We start from the raw sequence: 14,375 nt of genomic DNA, 5'->3' as shown, positions 1-14,375 counted from the left end.
AGCCATCAGCAAATGTTTCTGTAAAGAGCAAGCAGTATATGTTTTCGGCTTTGCCCGTGATGTGGTCTGTGTTGCAACGACTCTGCTCTGCCTCGGGAACTTGAAAACTGCCTTAGACGACATGTAAATAAACGGAGGTGGCCATGTTCCAGTAAAACTGTATTTACAAGAACCTGTGGCAACCAGGTTTGGCTCCTGCATGGGCTGTTTTTTATCAACCTCTGATTTAGAGAGTCGGTGCCCTTCGTGGGGGAGGGGGGCATGTGTATTTCATTGTGTTGGCCGCACAAGAACCTTCTTTTGAATCCTTAGACATAGTGAGAAGTGTGCCAGTAGCTTAGGCCTGGCACTTAGCAGGTACTTGGTCACTGCTTGCCAAATACATGAGAATATCTTCTATCAGTCTGTATTTTCCTATGGAGAATTTTCTAAAGTTGTACATTCCTATATTTTAAAAAAGATCGTTGTTTATTTAGCATCTGAATTTTCAATTTTGTTTTGTTTTTGTAGTGTCATTCTGAAATGACATTAAAAGCAGATTGGGAAAAGAGCTCTTATCCCCAAATGTATATGAAAAAATTTTTTTCAGATATTCTTCGTGTTTATTATATATCAGTTTATTTGATCTTCATTCTCTTGCAGTGAGCATAATTTTAATAAAAACTCTGGGGATTTAGACAGCTTTTGTTTTAATTAGATATCTCATTTGTACTCTTAGGCTACTGTTGACTCAATTTAAAACATAAGGGCTGAGGACACATTTGTTCTTTCAAAAGTAAACAACTACTCTTTGTAACGTAGATAATAACCAGCCTGTGGATATGCATGGGGTTTTGCTCCAAGAGTATTTTTCGTGGGGGCCAAAATATATTTAGTTGTACTTTGTCTGTGAGAGCACCCCGTATGACAACTAATTTTAGGAAATCTGTGTAATTTGAAATCTTGCTCTGGGCACTCCAACCTTGGCTGAATAAAGATGTTTTCTTTTAAAATCAGTACTTTGTTTCCTTCAATGATTATTCTGTATCAGCCGGCCAAGAACTATTATTTCCCATTTTTAGAATTTGATGAAGTCCCTCAGAATCTCCTGGCTGTGATCAACATTTCATCTGAATGGCAGCAAATAAACCTTTCTGATGTACAGCAGGGAGTGAAAACATGTAGCTTTTTTTTTTTTTTTTTAACTTTATTTTTGGCTACACCGCCCAGCTTGTGAGATCTTCGTTCCCCGACCAGGGATCAGACCCGAGCCCTCTGCAGTGGAAGCTCGGAGTCCTAACCACTGGACCACAGGGAATTCCTGTAGGTAGCTTAGTCTAATCTTCAAGCTGAGGTGTTAGGTTAATCATCAGTTTCCCTTGGTTTTTCCACAAGGAATCAGTCGTATGGAAAAGACTTGGATGACATGATTGTGGTCCAGCCAGTGAGTGGCGCAGCACCGCCCAGCTCCATTCTGGGGGATACACAGCATCACACTGTGCATTTGTCTCTCTGCTTGTTGCTTACTGGGACAGATGGAGACTGGGATTGGAAGGTTGAGGTTCCCTATCTCAAAAAGTACCTTTCTCCTCCCTCTCTTCATCATTCAGTTTTGTGAACCTTACAAAGGAACTGGGGATATAAACATGTAATTCATCACTACTGTTAACCTGCTGCATCCCAGAAGGGATTTGAAGTTAATTTGAAGCCTGCATCCCAGAAGGGAGACCGATGGTCATCACTGGCAAACTGGCAGGCAAGGTATCTTCTGTTTTTCTAAAAGAAAACAAACTTGGGAGGAAAAAAGCCATATATTCCATCAGTTTTCATCTCTGTGTTTTATGCCACTAGGAGAAGATTCAATAGAAGTTGCCAAGAAGATTGACAATTCTAGATAATCAAAACTGTAGAGGCGCGATGTCAGCTAGGGTAAGAGATGGGGATTATAGTGCAGCCTGTCTGCTTAGCACACATAGTAGTTATGATTAAAAGAAGCCTGTACTTAGAGCACCATCATCCCTGCTCATTTTTCTGATCCTTCCATCCATAAAAGCTGTGCCCACTGGTAATTTAGAAAGAATTGGATAAGCTGAATATTTAAAGTGTTTTGAGCTCAAGAAACCAATAAACAGAAAGTTCCATAATCTGTGGTTTATGTTCAAGTATTTTGTATCTTTCCAGAGATGAAATGAATGCAGGGACTTCCCTGGTGGTCCAGTGGTTAAGACTCAGTGCTCCCAATGCAGGGGACTCGGGTTCAGTCCCTGGTCAGGCAACTAGATCCCTTATGCCACAACTAAGAAGCTGCACGCCGCAACTAAAAGATGCCACGTGCCACAACTAACACCCGGGGCACCCAAATAAATAAATAGATAAATATTTTAAAATAATGATAAAGTGAATGCAACCTGCTATGTAGCACAAGGAGCTATACTCAGTATTTTATAATAACCTATAAGGGAAAAGAATCTGAAAGTTTTACATTTATATATAACTGAATCACTGTGCTGTACACTTGAAACTAACACAACATTGTAGTGAATGTGCAGAGTCCTAACCACTGGACTGCCAGGGAATTCCCCTAACATGACACTGTAAATCAACTCTACTTCAATTTTAAAAAAGGACAAAAATTTTAAAATAAAAAATAAAGTGAATGCAGTAAGTAGAAAGAAGTACTGCTTTAACCTGGTAACATGCAGAAATTGCTTTGGGGGTATTGCAGAAAGACTCTGTACCTTTTAATAAATAAGAGAAGGTGATTCTTCTGACACTCTATTTGCTTAATTTTCCAAAGCCTTCTAGATGACTATTTTGGAACATCAACCAAACTAGCTCAAGTTGAAGCTTTTCCTCTTGATGGAAAGTAATGGATCCAATGATATGTTTCTCAGGGGGAAAAATGTGCAAGTCGCACAAGAGAATTTCATTGAGAATTACTGTCCTTTGCGTTTGGAAATTCACATTGTTAAAAAGAGAAATTTTGGAAAGGCAGGGGTGAACTAGAATTGTGGCTTGTATGTTGCCTGTAATCATATATTACTTTTCTTAGGAACCTATTTTTCTTAGTGGATTATGTTCTAAAAATAGAGCACACCACATTTGCCACCTGGGTTGGCGGGGCACAACATTTTGTTTCTCTTTGGGCTTATGTTCTGTGGACATGAGCCTTTTCACAGACAATCCCAGGACTGAAAGGGCTCTTCAAGGTCCGCTAGTCCATCCAGCCCCAGCATATCCCCTTCCCAAGTGGTCTTTCTGCCAACAACTAGAGCCTGCTTTTCCAGTGTCAGTCCAGCCTATATTTGGACTGTGCCCAGGTGACAGAAAATTCTCCCTTATATGAACTAGAAGCTCACATAGGCTTCTCTTCCTGTGCTTCATCTTTGTGGGGAGTTTCACCGAGTCTTTGCAATTCAGTTATTAGAGATTTGAAGGGATGTTTTCACACTCACACCATACTCCCAACCCACCCAGCCTTCCCCATCACGCCTCCGTTCCTCCGTCTGCATTTCATTTGATAGTTAAAGCCCTTTACCGCCAACCTCAACCTTAATATGTCGAATCAGGAAAGGAACCTGTGTTCTAGTCCAGAATATCACTACTCTGGCTCTTAGTTTTACGCTTTTGTTAATATAGCCTAAGGTAGTATCTTAACATTGCAGGGTCAGGCTCTAAAGGGTGAAGCTTAGTGTGGTAAATAAAAGTCACCCCTGGAATCACCCATGAAGTACAATCTGTAGAAAAAACACATGGTTTTGTGTCTGTAGTCCTGACAATAATTCCTACTATCCTAAGGTTTAGAACTACTGATCTGGCCTAAAGAATGGAATTGAAGAAAAAAAAAATCTTAATTGCAAAAGACTTCTGTGCAAAGAGAATGGATTGAACACGTGCATCTCCTTTTGTTCCCAACCAAACAAAATGTCATTAAAGTGCGGTTTAAAGGGAGGTTTTATTGTGTTTTTGCTTTACTGTGGTAAAACGTGTGTAACATCAAATTTACCATTTTAGCCATTTTGAAGTGTACAGTTTAGTAGTATGTTTGAATTGTTATACAACCGTTACTACCGTCCTTCTCTAAAACCTTTTCATCTTTCCAAAGTGAAACTCTGTACCCATTAAATACCTATTCCTCATTCTTCCTTCCCTCCAGCCCCTGTGTCTGCTTATGTGTCTGCTTTCTAGTTTCCAAAGTTTTATTTGAAAATTTCCTTGGTGGCAAAGAGAAGACCCTATACGCTTTCAGGGGTTTAAAAAAAAAAAGATGCAAAGATCAGGAATCAAAATGGGTCTTGACATCTCAACACAACACTGGCAGTTAGAAGGCAGTGGAGAAATGCCTTCAATAGTCTGGAGGAAAATGATTTTAAAGCTAGAACTTTCTATCCAGCCAAACTCTTAATCAAGAGTAAGGGTAGAATAATGACATTTTCAGACATACAAGTTTTTCAGGAAGCAGCTGGAGAGAGGTGGTTCACTGAAACAAGGGAGTAAACCAGGAGAGAAAACTACGAGTGATACAGGAAATAGGTCCAGCGTGGAAGAGGCTAAGGAAGTTTCTAGGTGCTGACAGTGGGAGATCCCAGCTCTGCTCCCAAAGTGTCTCAGAAGGCTCAGGAAGTGATTTCTTTCCCCAGGTGAAATTAATAGGGTATTTGATGCCTCTCAGTGTTGTGAGAAGAGAGTTAAAGATATGGTTAAAATTTAGGGCTTGAATTAGTGGGAAATATATAAAATACTAAGGTAAGGGGGCAGAGTACTGGAGAAAACAGTCATCATCATTTACTGCGTGGCTCACCGGAAAGTAGTGTTATGTAATCATAATAATACTGACCTTTAAAAGTTTCGGTATATTGGGAGGATAGGGGCATGGGAAAGGTACACTCATGTGGTGAGGACATAGAAAAAATCATGAAATCCTCATGTCCCATATTGGGAAGTCAATAAATAGTGCCAACTGAGAAATCACAAAGAAGCCATACGAAATTGTTACCAAAAATTATCTAAAAGAGGTTAAAGTACTTTCTTCTCAGGAGGAAGAATTGGAGGGGAAGGGACTGAGGGATGGAGTTAAGGGATTATGTTCCACAAAATCCATAGAACTCTTAGGCACTTTAAATTGTGTGTCTATGTAACCTTCATAAAATAATAATTAAAAATTAAAGCAAATGTGGGGAAAGGAAAAAGAAAGGTACTGGAGAATATGCTCCAGCAAAACGAGGGAGCAAGTTAAAAAAGCAGAGAGCATGTAGAAAACAAGGGATCTCGAAAAGTGAAGTCTAGCCATCAACCAGGCAAGAGAGGAACAGGAGGACAAAAGGCTGTGGAACACAGTAGAGCTGATACATTTTCTGATCAACTCAACTGTTTAGCAAATGCTCCTGGGCAGTTTTACAGACATTCTGGAATTGTGGGAAGAGTTAGTAATGTACATGGAAAACTAAGAATTGGGGAAAATGAGGTACTTCTTAACTCTAGAGGAAAAAAAATCATAAAATTAGACAAAATATAATATACTTCTTAGGTCAGCAGTATACAAAATTTACATGATCCTAATAATATGAAGACTAAAGAAGAATTAATCAAAATTTGTGAAGTAAGTAAACATATCGGGAGAACAAGCCCAGGGGAAGTCAATGGGTAATATTTAAAACTGATAAATAAAAAGCAACATAACAGAAACATCTTAAATAGAAAAATTTGGCAAATAGCGTAAGAAATAAGTATAAAGAGTTGAAAGTGATGTGAGACTAAGGGATGGGAGTGGGGTCAACAGTTTTGACAGTGTCACGCTTCTACGGCCATTTGGTTTTAAAAAACCACGTGCATGCTCTGCACATTTTTATCTGAGGAAGATTAAAAAGAATTTAAAATATCAAAAAGAAAAACTATATACAGCTGTGTGGGCAGTATCAAGGATCTTTAATCTTGTTAAGAGATGTGTTTATTATTGTGATTATTGAAGGAGATCATGTTTGTAAGAGCACCTAGCACACAGCTGGCTCTAAATAAGTGGATTTGCATCTGAAGCAAGCATGCTTGCCCAGTCCCACTTAGAGACCATTCCTTGAAAAGCTGCAGAGAGTGAGTGACTTGGCCACCATTTCCTGACCTTCCAAGAGGGCATTTCTGGCTGTGGCAGACTATCACTGTTGTGCCTCGGGCATTGGGCTCATGACCCCGCAGGGGTATGCGTGTGTGCACACACGCATTAGATTGTAAAAGTCCTTCCAGAGGATGTGACTGCATCAGCCTGTCTTGGCAGCCATATCACTTTTGACCCACTTGACACCATCAGGTTTCTGGACACGCTGGCAGTATTTTCCATCCCTGTCCTACATAGTATGTTTGTCTCAAGTGTTACGCTCCTTTCCAATTCCTTCACCACCAATACATCTCTAGGATGATGGAGATCATTAAAGAGCAGATAGTCATTTCATCCTTCTTCTTAAAGCCTCTTGCCCATTGCCCTAAGAATAAAATCCCCAATCCTCGGCATTCAAGGCCTGTATGATCTGTGATTTCATCCTCCTCTATTTCCATAGCTTTATTTCTTGCCACTTCAGATGTCACCCTTTACACACCAGTAAAGCCGAAGTACTCGCTGTTCTCTGTAGATAGTTTGCCACTTCACGCCTCAGTATCATTGCTCTTGCTAATCTTCCTTCCTGGAATAGCCATTCCTCAGCAACTGGTCACTTCTAACCCCCAAGCCATACCACTATGGCAGCCCTAACTCTATCCCCCTTCAAGATTTAGATTCAATCAGCTCTTCCTCCAAGAAGCCTTCCCTGACTACCCCGGGCTGAGTGATGTGTCCCCTCTTGTAGCACTGGTACAAGCCCTCTCACAGAGTCTCGCACGGAATGCATCGTCTTGGTATTGCTGATGTGTCCATCTCTGATGGAGGAGGTGAGCACCCACGGGGTGGGGGGATCCTGCCTGTCTTAATCACTGCCCTGCACCCAGCACCTGACACAGCTCATGCCCATGAGGACTGGCACCAATTGTGTGGGTCTCCAGGGTTGCAGCCATTTCTTTACAGGTGGTCCTTCCCCTCCACGAGAGGAGCTTCGTGTCTGCTCTTGGAGGATCCCAAGGCCACACCCTCCAAGTCTCCCACCTTGTGATCCTGGCTGGAGGCTCCTTTACCTCCTTACCAGTTGAATGCACAGCTCGAGATGAGCTGTGGAACGTGGTTCCATGGGTCACCGTGCGAATAAAGCGGTTCACCGTTCACTCGCCAAGACAGGGGGCTTCCTTTTTCTCCCACTCCAGCAAGGAAGCACCTGGGAACAGGTGCATTGATTCATTCATTGACTGACTCAACAAATATTTACAAAGGGTCTGTGCTATGCCAGGCACTGTTCTGGGTAGTTCTGGGGAGGCAGCAGTGAATCAGAGAGGGAAGGTTTCTGTCCTCAGGGACCTTACTTTCTATAGGAGGGAAGCAAAAAGTACAAAGCAAATACAGGCAGAGTCACTTCAGGTGGCGGTAAGTCCTGAGAAGAGAAGAAAAGGGAGTGTGTGGGGTGAGGAGGCTGCTTAGATGCGCTGATCAGGGGAAGGCCCCTCAGCCTTTGTGCTGAGGTCTGAATCACGAAAAGAAGTTGCTCAGATGAAGAGCTGTAGCTGTCCTGTCTTATCTGGTTGCCACTGGCCATGTGTAGCTATTTAAACTTGTATTTACATTAATTAAATGACATTTAAAAATCAGTTCCTCAGACACACCAGCCACATTTCAAGTGACCAGTAGCCGGCATATGGTTAGTGGCTACCACATTGGACACTGCTGATGTAGAACATTTCTGTGATCGCAGAGATGTTCTCTTGGGCAGAGCAGAGCTAGAGAAAGAGCATTCAGGAGGCAGGGAACAGGAAGAGCAAAGGCCACGGGGCAGGAACAGATTGGTGTTGGAAGAACAGTTGTGGTCAGAGTGTCATGAACAGTGGGAGAGAGAGGGCATTGGTTAGGCTGATGGGAAAAGCAGGGGAGGAAGGGAAATACAGATTACTTGCAGAAGAGCACATGTATCTGTTTCAAAGAACTGCCTCCTTTAATTTCACTTGTTGAAATTGGGGCTGAAGTCAAGACTAAATTTGTCTGATAGAATTTTTTAAAGTAGAATGAAAGTGATCTCTAGAGATGATATAAAGCATGTAAAAACCAACTGAGGAAAGACTTCGGTTGAAGAACATGGCCCGGGTCCAGTAAGTCCTGACTCGGAGAGAAACACTGGTTGACTCCAGTGGCCAGTGGGTGAGGTGCTGCCCCTTGGCCTAAGAAGCAGGGAGCCAGCCATCCTAACCGAGGCCAAGAACATAATTTCCCATGTCTTCCTCCCAAATCTCTTAAACACAGGACGACAGTGTTTTTGTTTTGTTTTGTTTTGATCCTCCTTAATAACAGTTCTCAGTAAAAGCAGGATTTTTGGCTCGTGTCTTAGGATGCTAGAATTGTATTCCTGTTCCATTAACAGGAGCGTCTGTGTCTTGACTTCATTTCGTATCACTTTTCACGAAGGGCTCATCTCTTTTTGTGCCTGCCTCTTTGCTAAACAGGTTTTCTTCCTCTCTTTGTAAAGGTGCCTTTGTTTGAACCAATAGAGTTACTTGTCTTTACTGTAAACACAGTATCCAGTGACTCTCCTTATTGTGGAGAGCCAGTGGTTTTGCAGGAGAGAAAGTGTCTTGAAGGTCACTTTCTGGTGTTTGTATTATAAAATAAATCATCAGAACTTAAAAAAACAGAACAGGAACTGCCCACTGCCTCCCCAGGGCTCTGTTATCCCATTACCTTTGAATTCAACTCACAGCTAGTATTTGTCGAATCATAATTGATCTGATAAAATGTAATCCGATAATTAGTAGCTGTGTACAAATAAATACACTCGACTCCTGTTTCATTTGCCCTTGAAGGCTCTAACATGATTCCAAACTGCACCTTTGAATCGGAGAAGTCTGGCTGGTTCACATTGCAGTGTGTGTACTTCTTCTGGGGCAGCGTCCGCCAGGTACGTGTGCACACAGGATGCCAGCTCTGTCCCACTTCACCTGAAATGCCGTGACCTGGCAGAGGGCTGTGTCCTTATGTCGGGCATCCGACTGAGGACAGGGAAACCCAGGCGAAGCTTTAGGAGCAGCTGGTTCCCAAGATCGGGTTGTAACTGAGGGAGAGTCAAGGTCATGATTGCCACCTGGATGTTCTTCTCTCTCTTTACGGTAGGTCTTCTGGGTTGCTGGCTTTTACTCTGGAGTTCTGCTGGGTGCCGCCCAGGGAACTTACACCTTTAGTGTCTCAAACTCACGAAGGCACATTTCCTGTTATTCTTTAGGAAAAAGTTACCTTTCTGAACTCAAGGCTCTGGAGTTGTCCAGAAAGAAAAAGCACACCGTTGACATTTCAGACACTGGAAAGTTCTAAATAGCTAAAGGTGTGTTTCTCTGGGTGACTTCTTTAAGAAAGCCAAAGCAAAACAGCTCTACAGCTGCAAAAATGCTCTTCCGTGTCAAGTTCCAATTTTGCTGTAAATTATTTCTCTTTCTCTAGTAATTACTGTAATACCTTAGGACCTTCCATTTATATAGCACTTTTCTTCTCAGGGAGGCACAGCTTAAGTGGGAACGTTCTCTGGGCTTTTTACCTGGCGATTTAATGCTATAATTATTCCTAAACTAGTTAGTAATGATTGTGGGTGCATTGCCGGAATGCTAGGCATACAAATGAACTGCAAATACTTGAAACCTATACAGGCCCTGCTTTCAAATCTGATCAAGTTATTTGCCTCTGACCTTGAACCTATTGGCAAGGTAGGTAGACATGGGGGTTGAGCTAGAGAATATCCTTCTAAGGGTTTGAAAACTATTACAGGAACTCCTTTTCAGACCCACTTCTGGCCAGACATCCTGTCCCCTGCAGGGCTTGGGGGGCAGTTTTCGTATTTGTGTGTTTTTCCTAGCTGGTCAAAGAGTGGAGGGAGATATTGTACAATCCTATCTGTATCACCTCTAATGAGAGTGAGGTAGAGAGAGGAAGCGTGGAGTTACACACTTGAACTTTTTCAAGTTCACAAAGATCAGGCATTGTCCTTAATCATTTTCAGAACTCTTTCAAATTCATGTGTGCTGATTTAAAAGTAATGTGTGTGATCTTTGTTGCTTTTCTAATCCCAGTTTTGTGTTGTTGAGATATACTAATATGTATCATTTAAGATTTATTCATTTTTATTTACACACAGTAAAACTCACTCTTTTTGCTATATAATTCTGTGAGTTTGGGAAAATGCATACAGTTGCAAAGTACGGAACAGTTCAATTATGTCAATATATTTCATTTCAAATTTCTATTCACATGTTTTGGTAATTAGTTTACTCTTCTGAAGATGGAGCCAAACCATTTTGTGACAAATAACACCGCAGTGTCTGACATTTTTCGGGCTTAAGGTTGAGTGAGATGTTAGAAAGAAGGTTTCATTTGCTGATTCTTTCCTCAGAGTTATAAATAGGAAAATTGCACTGATTAGTTGTTTCTTCCTAGTATAATGAGTGGATTGGAATGGCATAATGTATAATATATTAAAAAATAACTGAAGAAGTGTATAATAAGTACTATATTTAGTAAAAGTATAATATACTAAAAAGTAAAAGTGATATACTAAAAGTGAAAAAAAGTTAATGTTTTAGTAGTCTAGGTTTTTTTTTTTTTTAATGTAAATTGAGTTCTGTGTGATTTTTAAGGGAAGTGAAATGCTGCTAGAAGTGGGATTGCCTAACTCAAAGTGGCTTATGAAAAGGACTCAAAGCTCAGATCACTGAAAAGTACAAGGCTGGGTTTCAGGCATGGCAGAATCCAGGTGCTCAGATGTTATCATCAATGTCCCTCCATCCCCATTCAGCTGTGCTTTCCTCTGTGTTGGCTCTGTTCTTGGTAGGCTCTTTTCCTTGTGGTATCAAGATGACAGCAGCTCCAGGCTTTTATCCCATTTTCTCATTTCCTTTCAGTTCCAACCAAAGTCTCAGAATGGAGTCTCATTGGCTCTGATTGTTTCTCCTACCCATCAGGCTCCAGAGGGAGAGCGTGGGGGGAAGATGCAGTGTTCTGATTGGCGAGGCTTGTGTCACACGCTCACTCTTGGAGCTGAAGGGATATCAGCTCCCCTGGACCATAGGGCAGAAGGGGGTAGTGGCAGAGGAATAGTTCCTTAAGGGGAATTGAGGGGCAGACAGTTCAAGACAACACATATATGTAAGGAAGCCTCCATAAAAAAACGAAAAGACGGTCACAGAGTTTCTGGGTTGGTGAACATGTGGAGATTCAGGGGGAGTAGCTCACTCTGAGAGGGCATGGAAGCGCCAGGCTCTTTCCCCCACACCTTGCCCTATGCATCCCTTCCATCTGCCTGTTCCCAAGTTGTATCCTTTTATAACAAACCAGTAATCTAGGGAGTAAATAGGTTTCCTGAATTCTGTGAGCTGCTTTAGCAAGTTAATTGAGCCCGAGGAGGGGGTTGTGGGAACCTCCAATCTGTAACTGGCTAGTAAGAAGCACAGGTAACAACCTGGGCTTGCAGTTGGCATCTGAAATGGGGGAGGGGCTGTCTTGTAGGACTGAGCCCTTAACCTGTGGGATCTGATGCTGTCTCCGGGTGGGTAGTGTCAGAATTGGGTGGAATTGCAGGATATCCAGCTGGTGTCCGAGAATTGCCTGTTGAAGGGGTGGAACCTCTCTCACCTCCACCCCCCTCTGACACACACAAATTGGAACTGGTGAGCAGAACTTTTTATGAAAGTAATACGTCCTCTAGTTAGGAATGATTTAGACATGAACAAGATGTTTGGATTGAATGGATTTTCACAGATTTAAAATCTGAGAAAATCCACTAAACCCCACATCCCTGAATGGTGAGCACCTAGCATAGATTAAGTGCTCAATAAATATGTGTTCAATAAATGTAATCCTTACACTTTAGTTGAGGGTTGTGGAGAAAATTACTCCAAGAACCCCTTCCAAATCTGTTCATTTATTTACAATAGTAACGACGTTGAAATCTTATCAAGAGCTGTCTCTATCTTCTTGTGCCAAATAGATGTGTGTCTGGGGCCATTTTAATGCTGCTGTTAATGACCTAGGTTATAACGCCGGTGTTCAGCCCCATAAGATGAGAAATAAAATCTATGTGGATCTGTATAAAATCTATATGGACATAAGTGTCCCCCCCCCCCCCCCCCGCCCCCTACCACCGCCACCCAGCTTGTGGGATCTTCGTTCCCTGACCAGGAATTGAACCTGGGCCACAGCAGTGAAAGTGCTGAGTCCTAACCATTGGACCACCAGGGAATTCCCTGAAAGTAAAAATTCTGTGAACAGAAATAGTGAATCTTCAGTGTTCTGGCTACTGGTTTTTTTTTCTTCGTGTACCAAGCATCATTGTAACGCTACAGCAGCTCTCTTTTTCCTGTGGAACTTAGGCCTAGGGGCAACAGGCTGTCAGGAAGCCTCAGAAAATCCTCCTGGGGACCTCTCTGAAAACCATGTAAATGGGGGACATTGTCTGAGTGGGTCATCCTGAATAGATGAGGCAGGATGCAAACCTAGTTATTAAATACTGCAGACCTAGAGGATGCTGGCAGTCTTTCTTTGCACAGTCTTGCTAGCTGTGAGTTCTGTCTTGGGGAGAATCCTGGGGGGAGGCCTGCTTTCAACTTGAGCAGCTTGTGTTTGGGTTGGTGGCATGCCTTAGGAACAGAAAGGAGCCAGCTCTCCCTTCAGCCACCCCAAGCTTCTGGCTGAGTTTCCTTTTAACCCTGGGATTTCACATGGGCCCTGAACTCTGAAAGCAGTTCACATATGGCCAGCCAGTCATGCACAAGAATAGCCTTTTGTTCTTGGGGAGTTTTGCAAAGCAAGTGGGAGAGGGAAGAAAACCTTTTTGAAGCCTGAAAATACATTACTGTAATTCTTCCCTTCCATTGCCCCCGCCCCATTTTGTGCTGTTTACTGGCATCAGGACTTTTGCTTTTTTCTTAAGGCTGAATCACAACATCTGGCCATAGCAATGGCAGAGTGATGGCTGTTAGAGTCGCAGAAGGAAGAAGAATTGAGCTCCTGGAGTAGGACCACCGTGGGCTGGGCATGGCATTGAACTAGCACATCTCTGAGTCTTCCCCTCCCCCCAGCCAGATTAAATGTACAACATTATTCAAACAAGCCCCACAAATCCGTGAGCCTGTGAGGTCTGAAATCACATGCTCAGATCTGATTTTCAGTTAGAGAGAGAGGGCTGGGCAGTTTTATGGTACTCCTTCTGTGTCCGAAGGGGATGTGTTTCTCCTTGGTTTATCCAGACTGATTCATTCTTACTGATTCAAAAAAAAAAAAACCCTGCAGCATTAATGCACATTTCAGGTCCAAGGGTCTCTGGCACTGGTTGGTGATGGCTGATATGATTTGGATCTGGTTATTAAGCCTGCCATAGGCACCTGGTTCTTCCTTCTGTCTAGTCTAAATGGAGACTTCTAGGTTGGCCATGTATAATGCATGGCAGACACAGTTCTTTACCTATCTGTCAGTCATTTATTGAGACTCCGCTAAGTGCCAGGTGCTGGGGACCCCAGAATGAGTCAGATGCATCCCTGTATCAAGGGGTGTATAGTCCAGCCATCTTCCTGCCACTTCCTGGGAGAGAGACATTTTTTGGTTCAGGAGAGCAAATTTGTCATAAACATGAAAAGGAAGGCTGTTATTTTTATTTATAGCATTAATGATGTTATAAATAAGGAACTTCACTATGTCAGACTCATTTAATGGAATCACAGAATTTTCAAACTGGTTAAGAATGCTGGTACAAACCTCAGTTGACTTTACTATAATGTGGGGGTCGTACTACGACCAGTTTCACGGATTTGTTGGAGAGATTAGGTAAATTATGTTACAAAATGTGCTCAGAATACAGCCTGGCACTTAAAGCCATGTTACCTTTAAACTTCTGATTCATTCATTCATCAAAAAATGAGTAGTATTGATGGTTGTACAAGTCTGTGAATGTACTAAAACCCCCTCAACTGTCGACTTTAAAAGAGTGAATTTTATGGTATGTGCATTTTATCTCAGTGAAGCTGTTCTAAAAAGAAAATTAATTGAGTACCTATTATGTGCCAGGCACTGCCTTTTAAAACTGAGCAGGAAAATGATTTGCTGAAGGTGAGTCAGTGGCAGAGATGGTTCTAGAGCTCAGGTTCCCAACACACAAGCCAAGCTCTTTGCAAACTGTCAGAGATGAAAAATGAAGATCGCAATTCAGATTGGTGGCTGAATTTCTGTCCTGGTGCAGACCCAGACCTTCAGTTAAGAAAGAAGAAAAGAATATTTTTTAAAAATGTGTGTGTGTGTGTGT

The 14,375-nt window shown here is 42.2% G+C and overlaps 1 protein-coding gene and 1 non-coding gene across 5 annotated transcripts in view; one reads left to right on the top strand and one right to left on the bottom strand.

Annotated features, from left to right (window-relative positions):
* The window catches only part of PALM2AKAP2 (PALM2 and AKAP2 fusion), a 335,745-nt gene that overhangs the window by 255,096 nt on the left and 66,274 nt on the right, over window positions 1-14,375 (top strand). The window lies entirely within an intron of this gene.
* TRNAE-UUC (transfer RNA glutamic acid (anticodon UUC)) lies at window positions 12,248-12,319 on the bottom strand. Its single transcript has one exon. It is a non-coding gene; the product is annotated as a tRNA-Glu (tRNA).

This window comes from Hippopotamus amphibius, chromosome 2, assembly GCF_030028045.1.
Source record: "Hippopotamus amphibius kiboko isolate mHipAmp2 chromosome 2, mHipAmp2.hap2, whole genome shotgun sequence".
Lineage (NCBI taxonomy): Eukaryota > Metazoa > Chordata > Mammalia > Artiodactyla > Hippopotamidae > Hippopotamus > Hippopotamus amphibius.
This window is presented reverse-complemented; position numbering and strand designations above follow the sequence as displayed.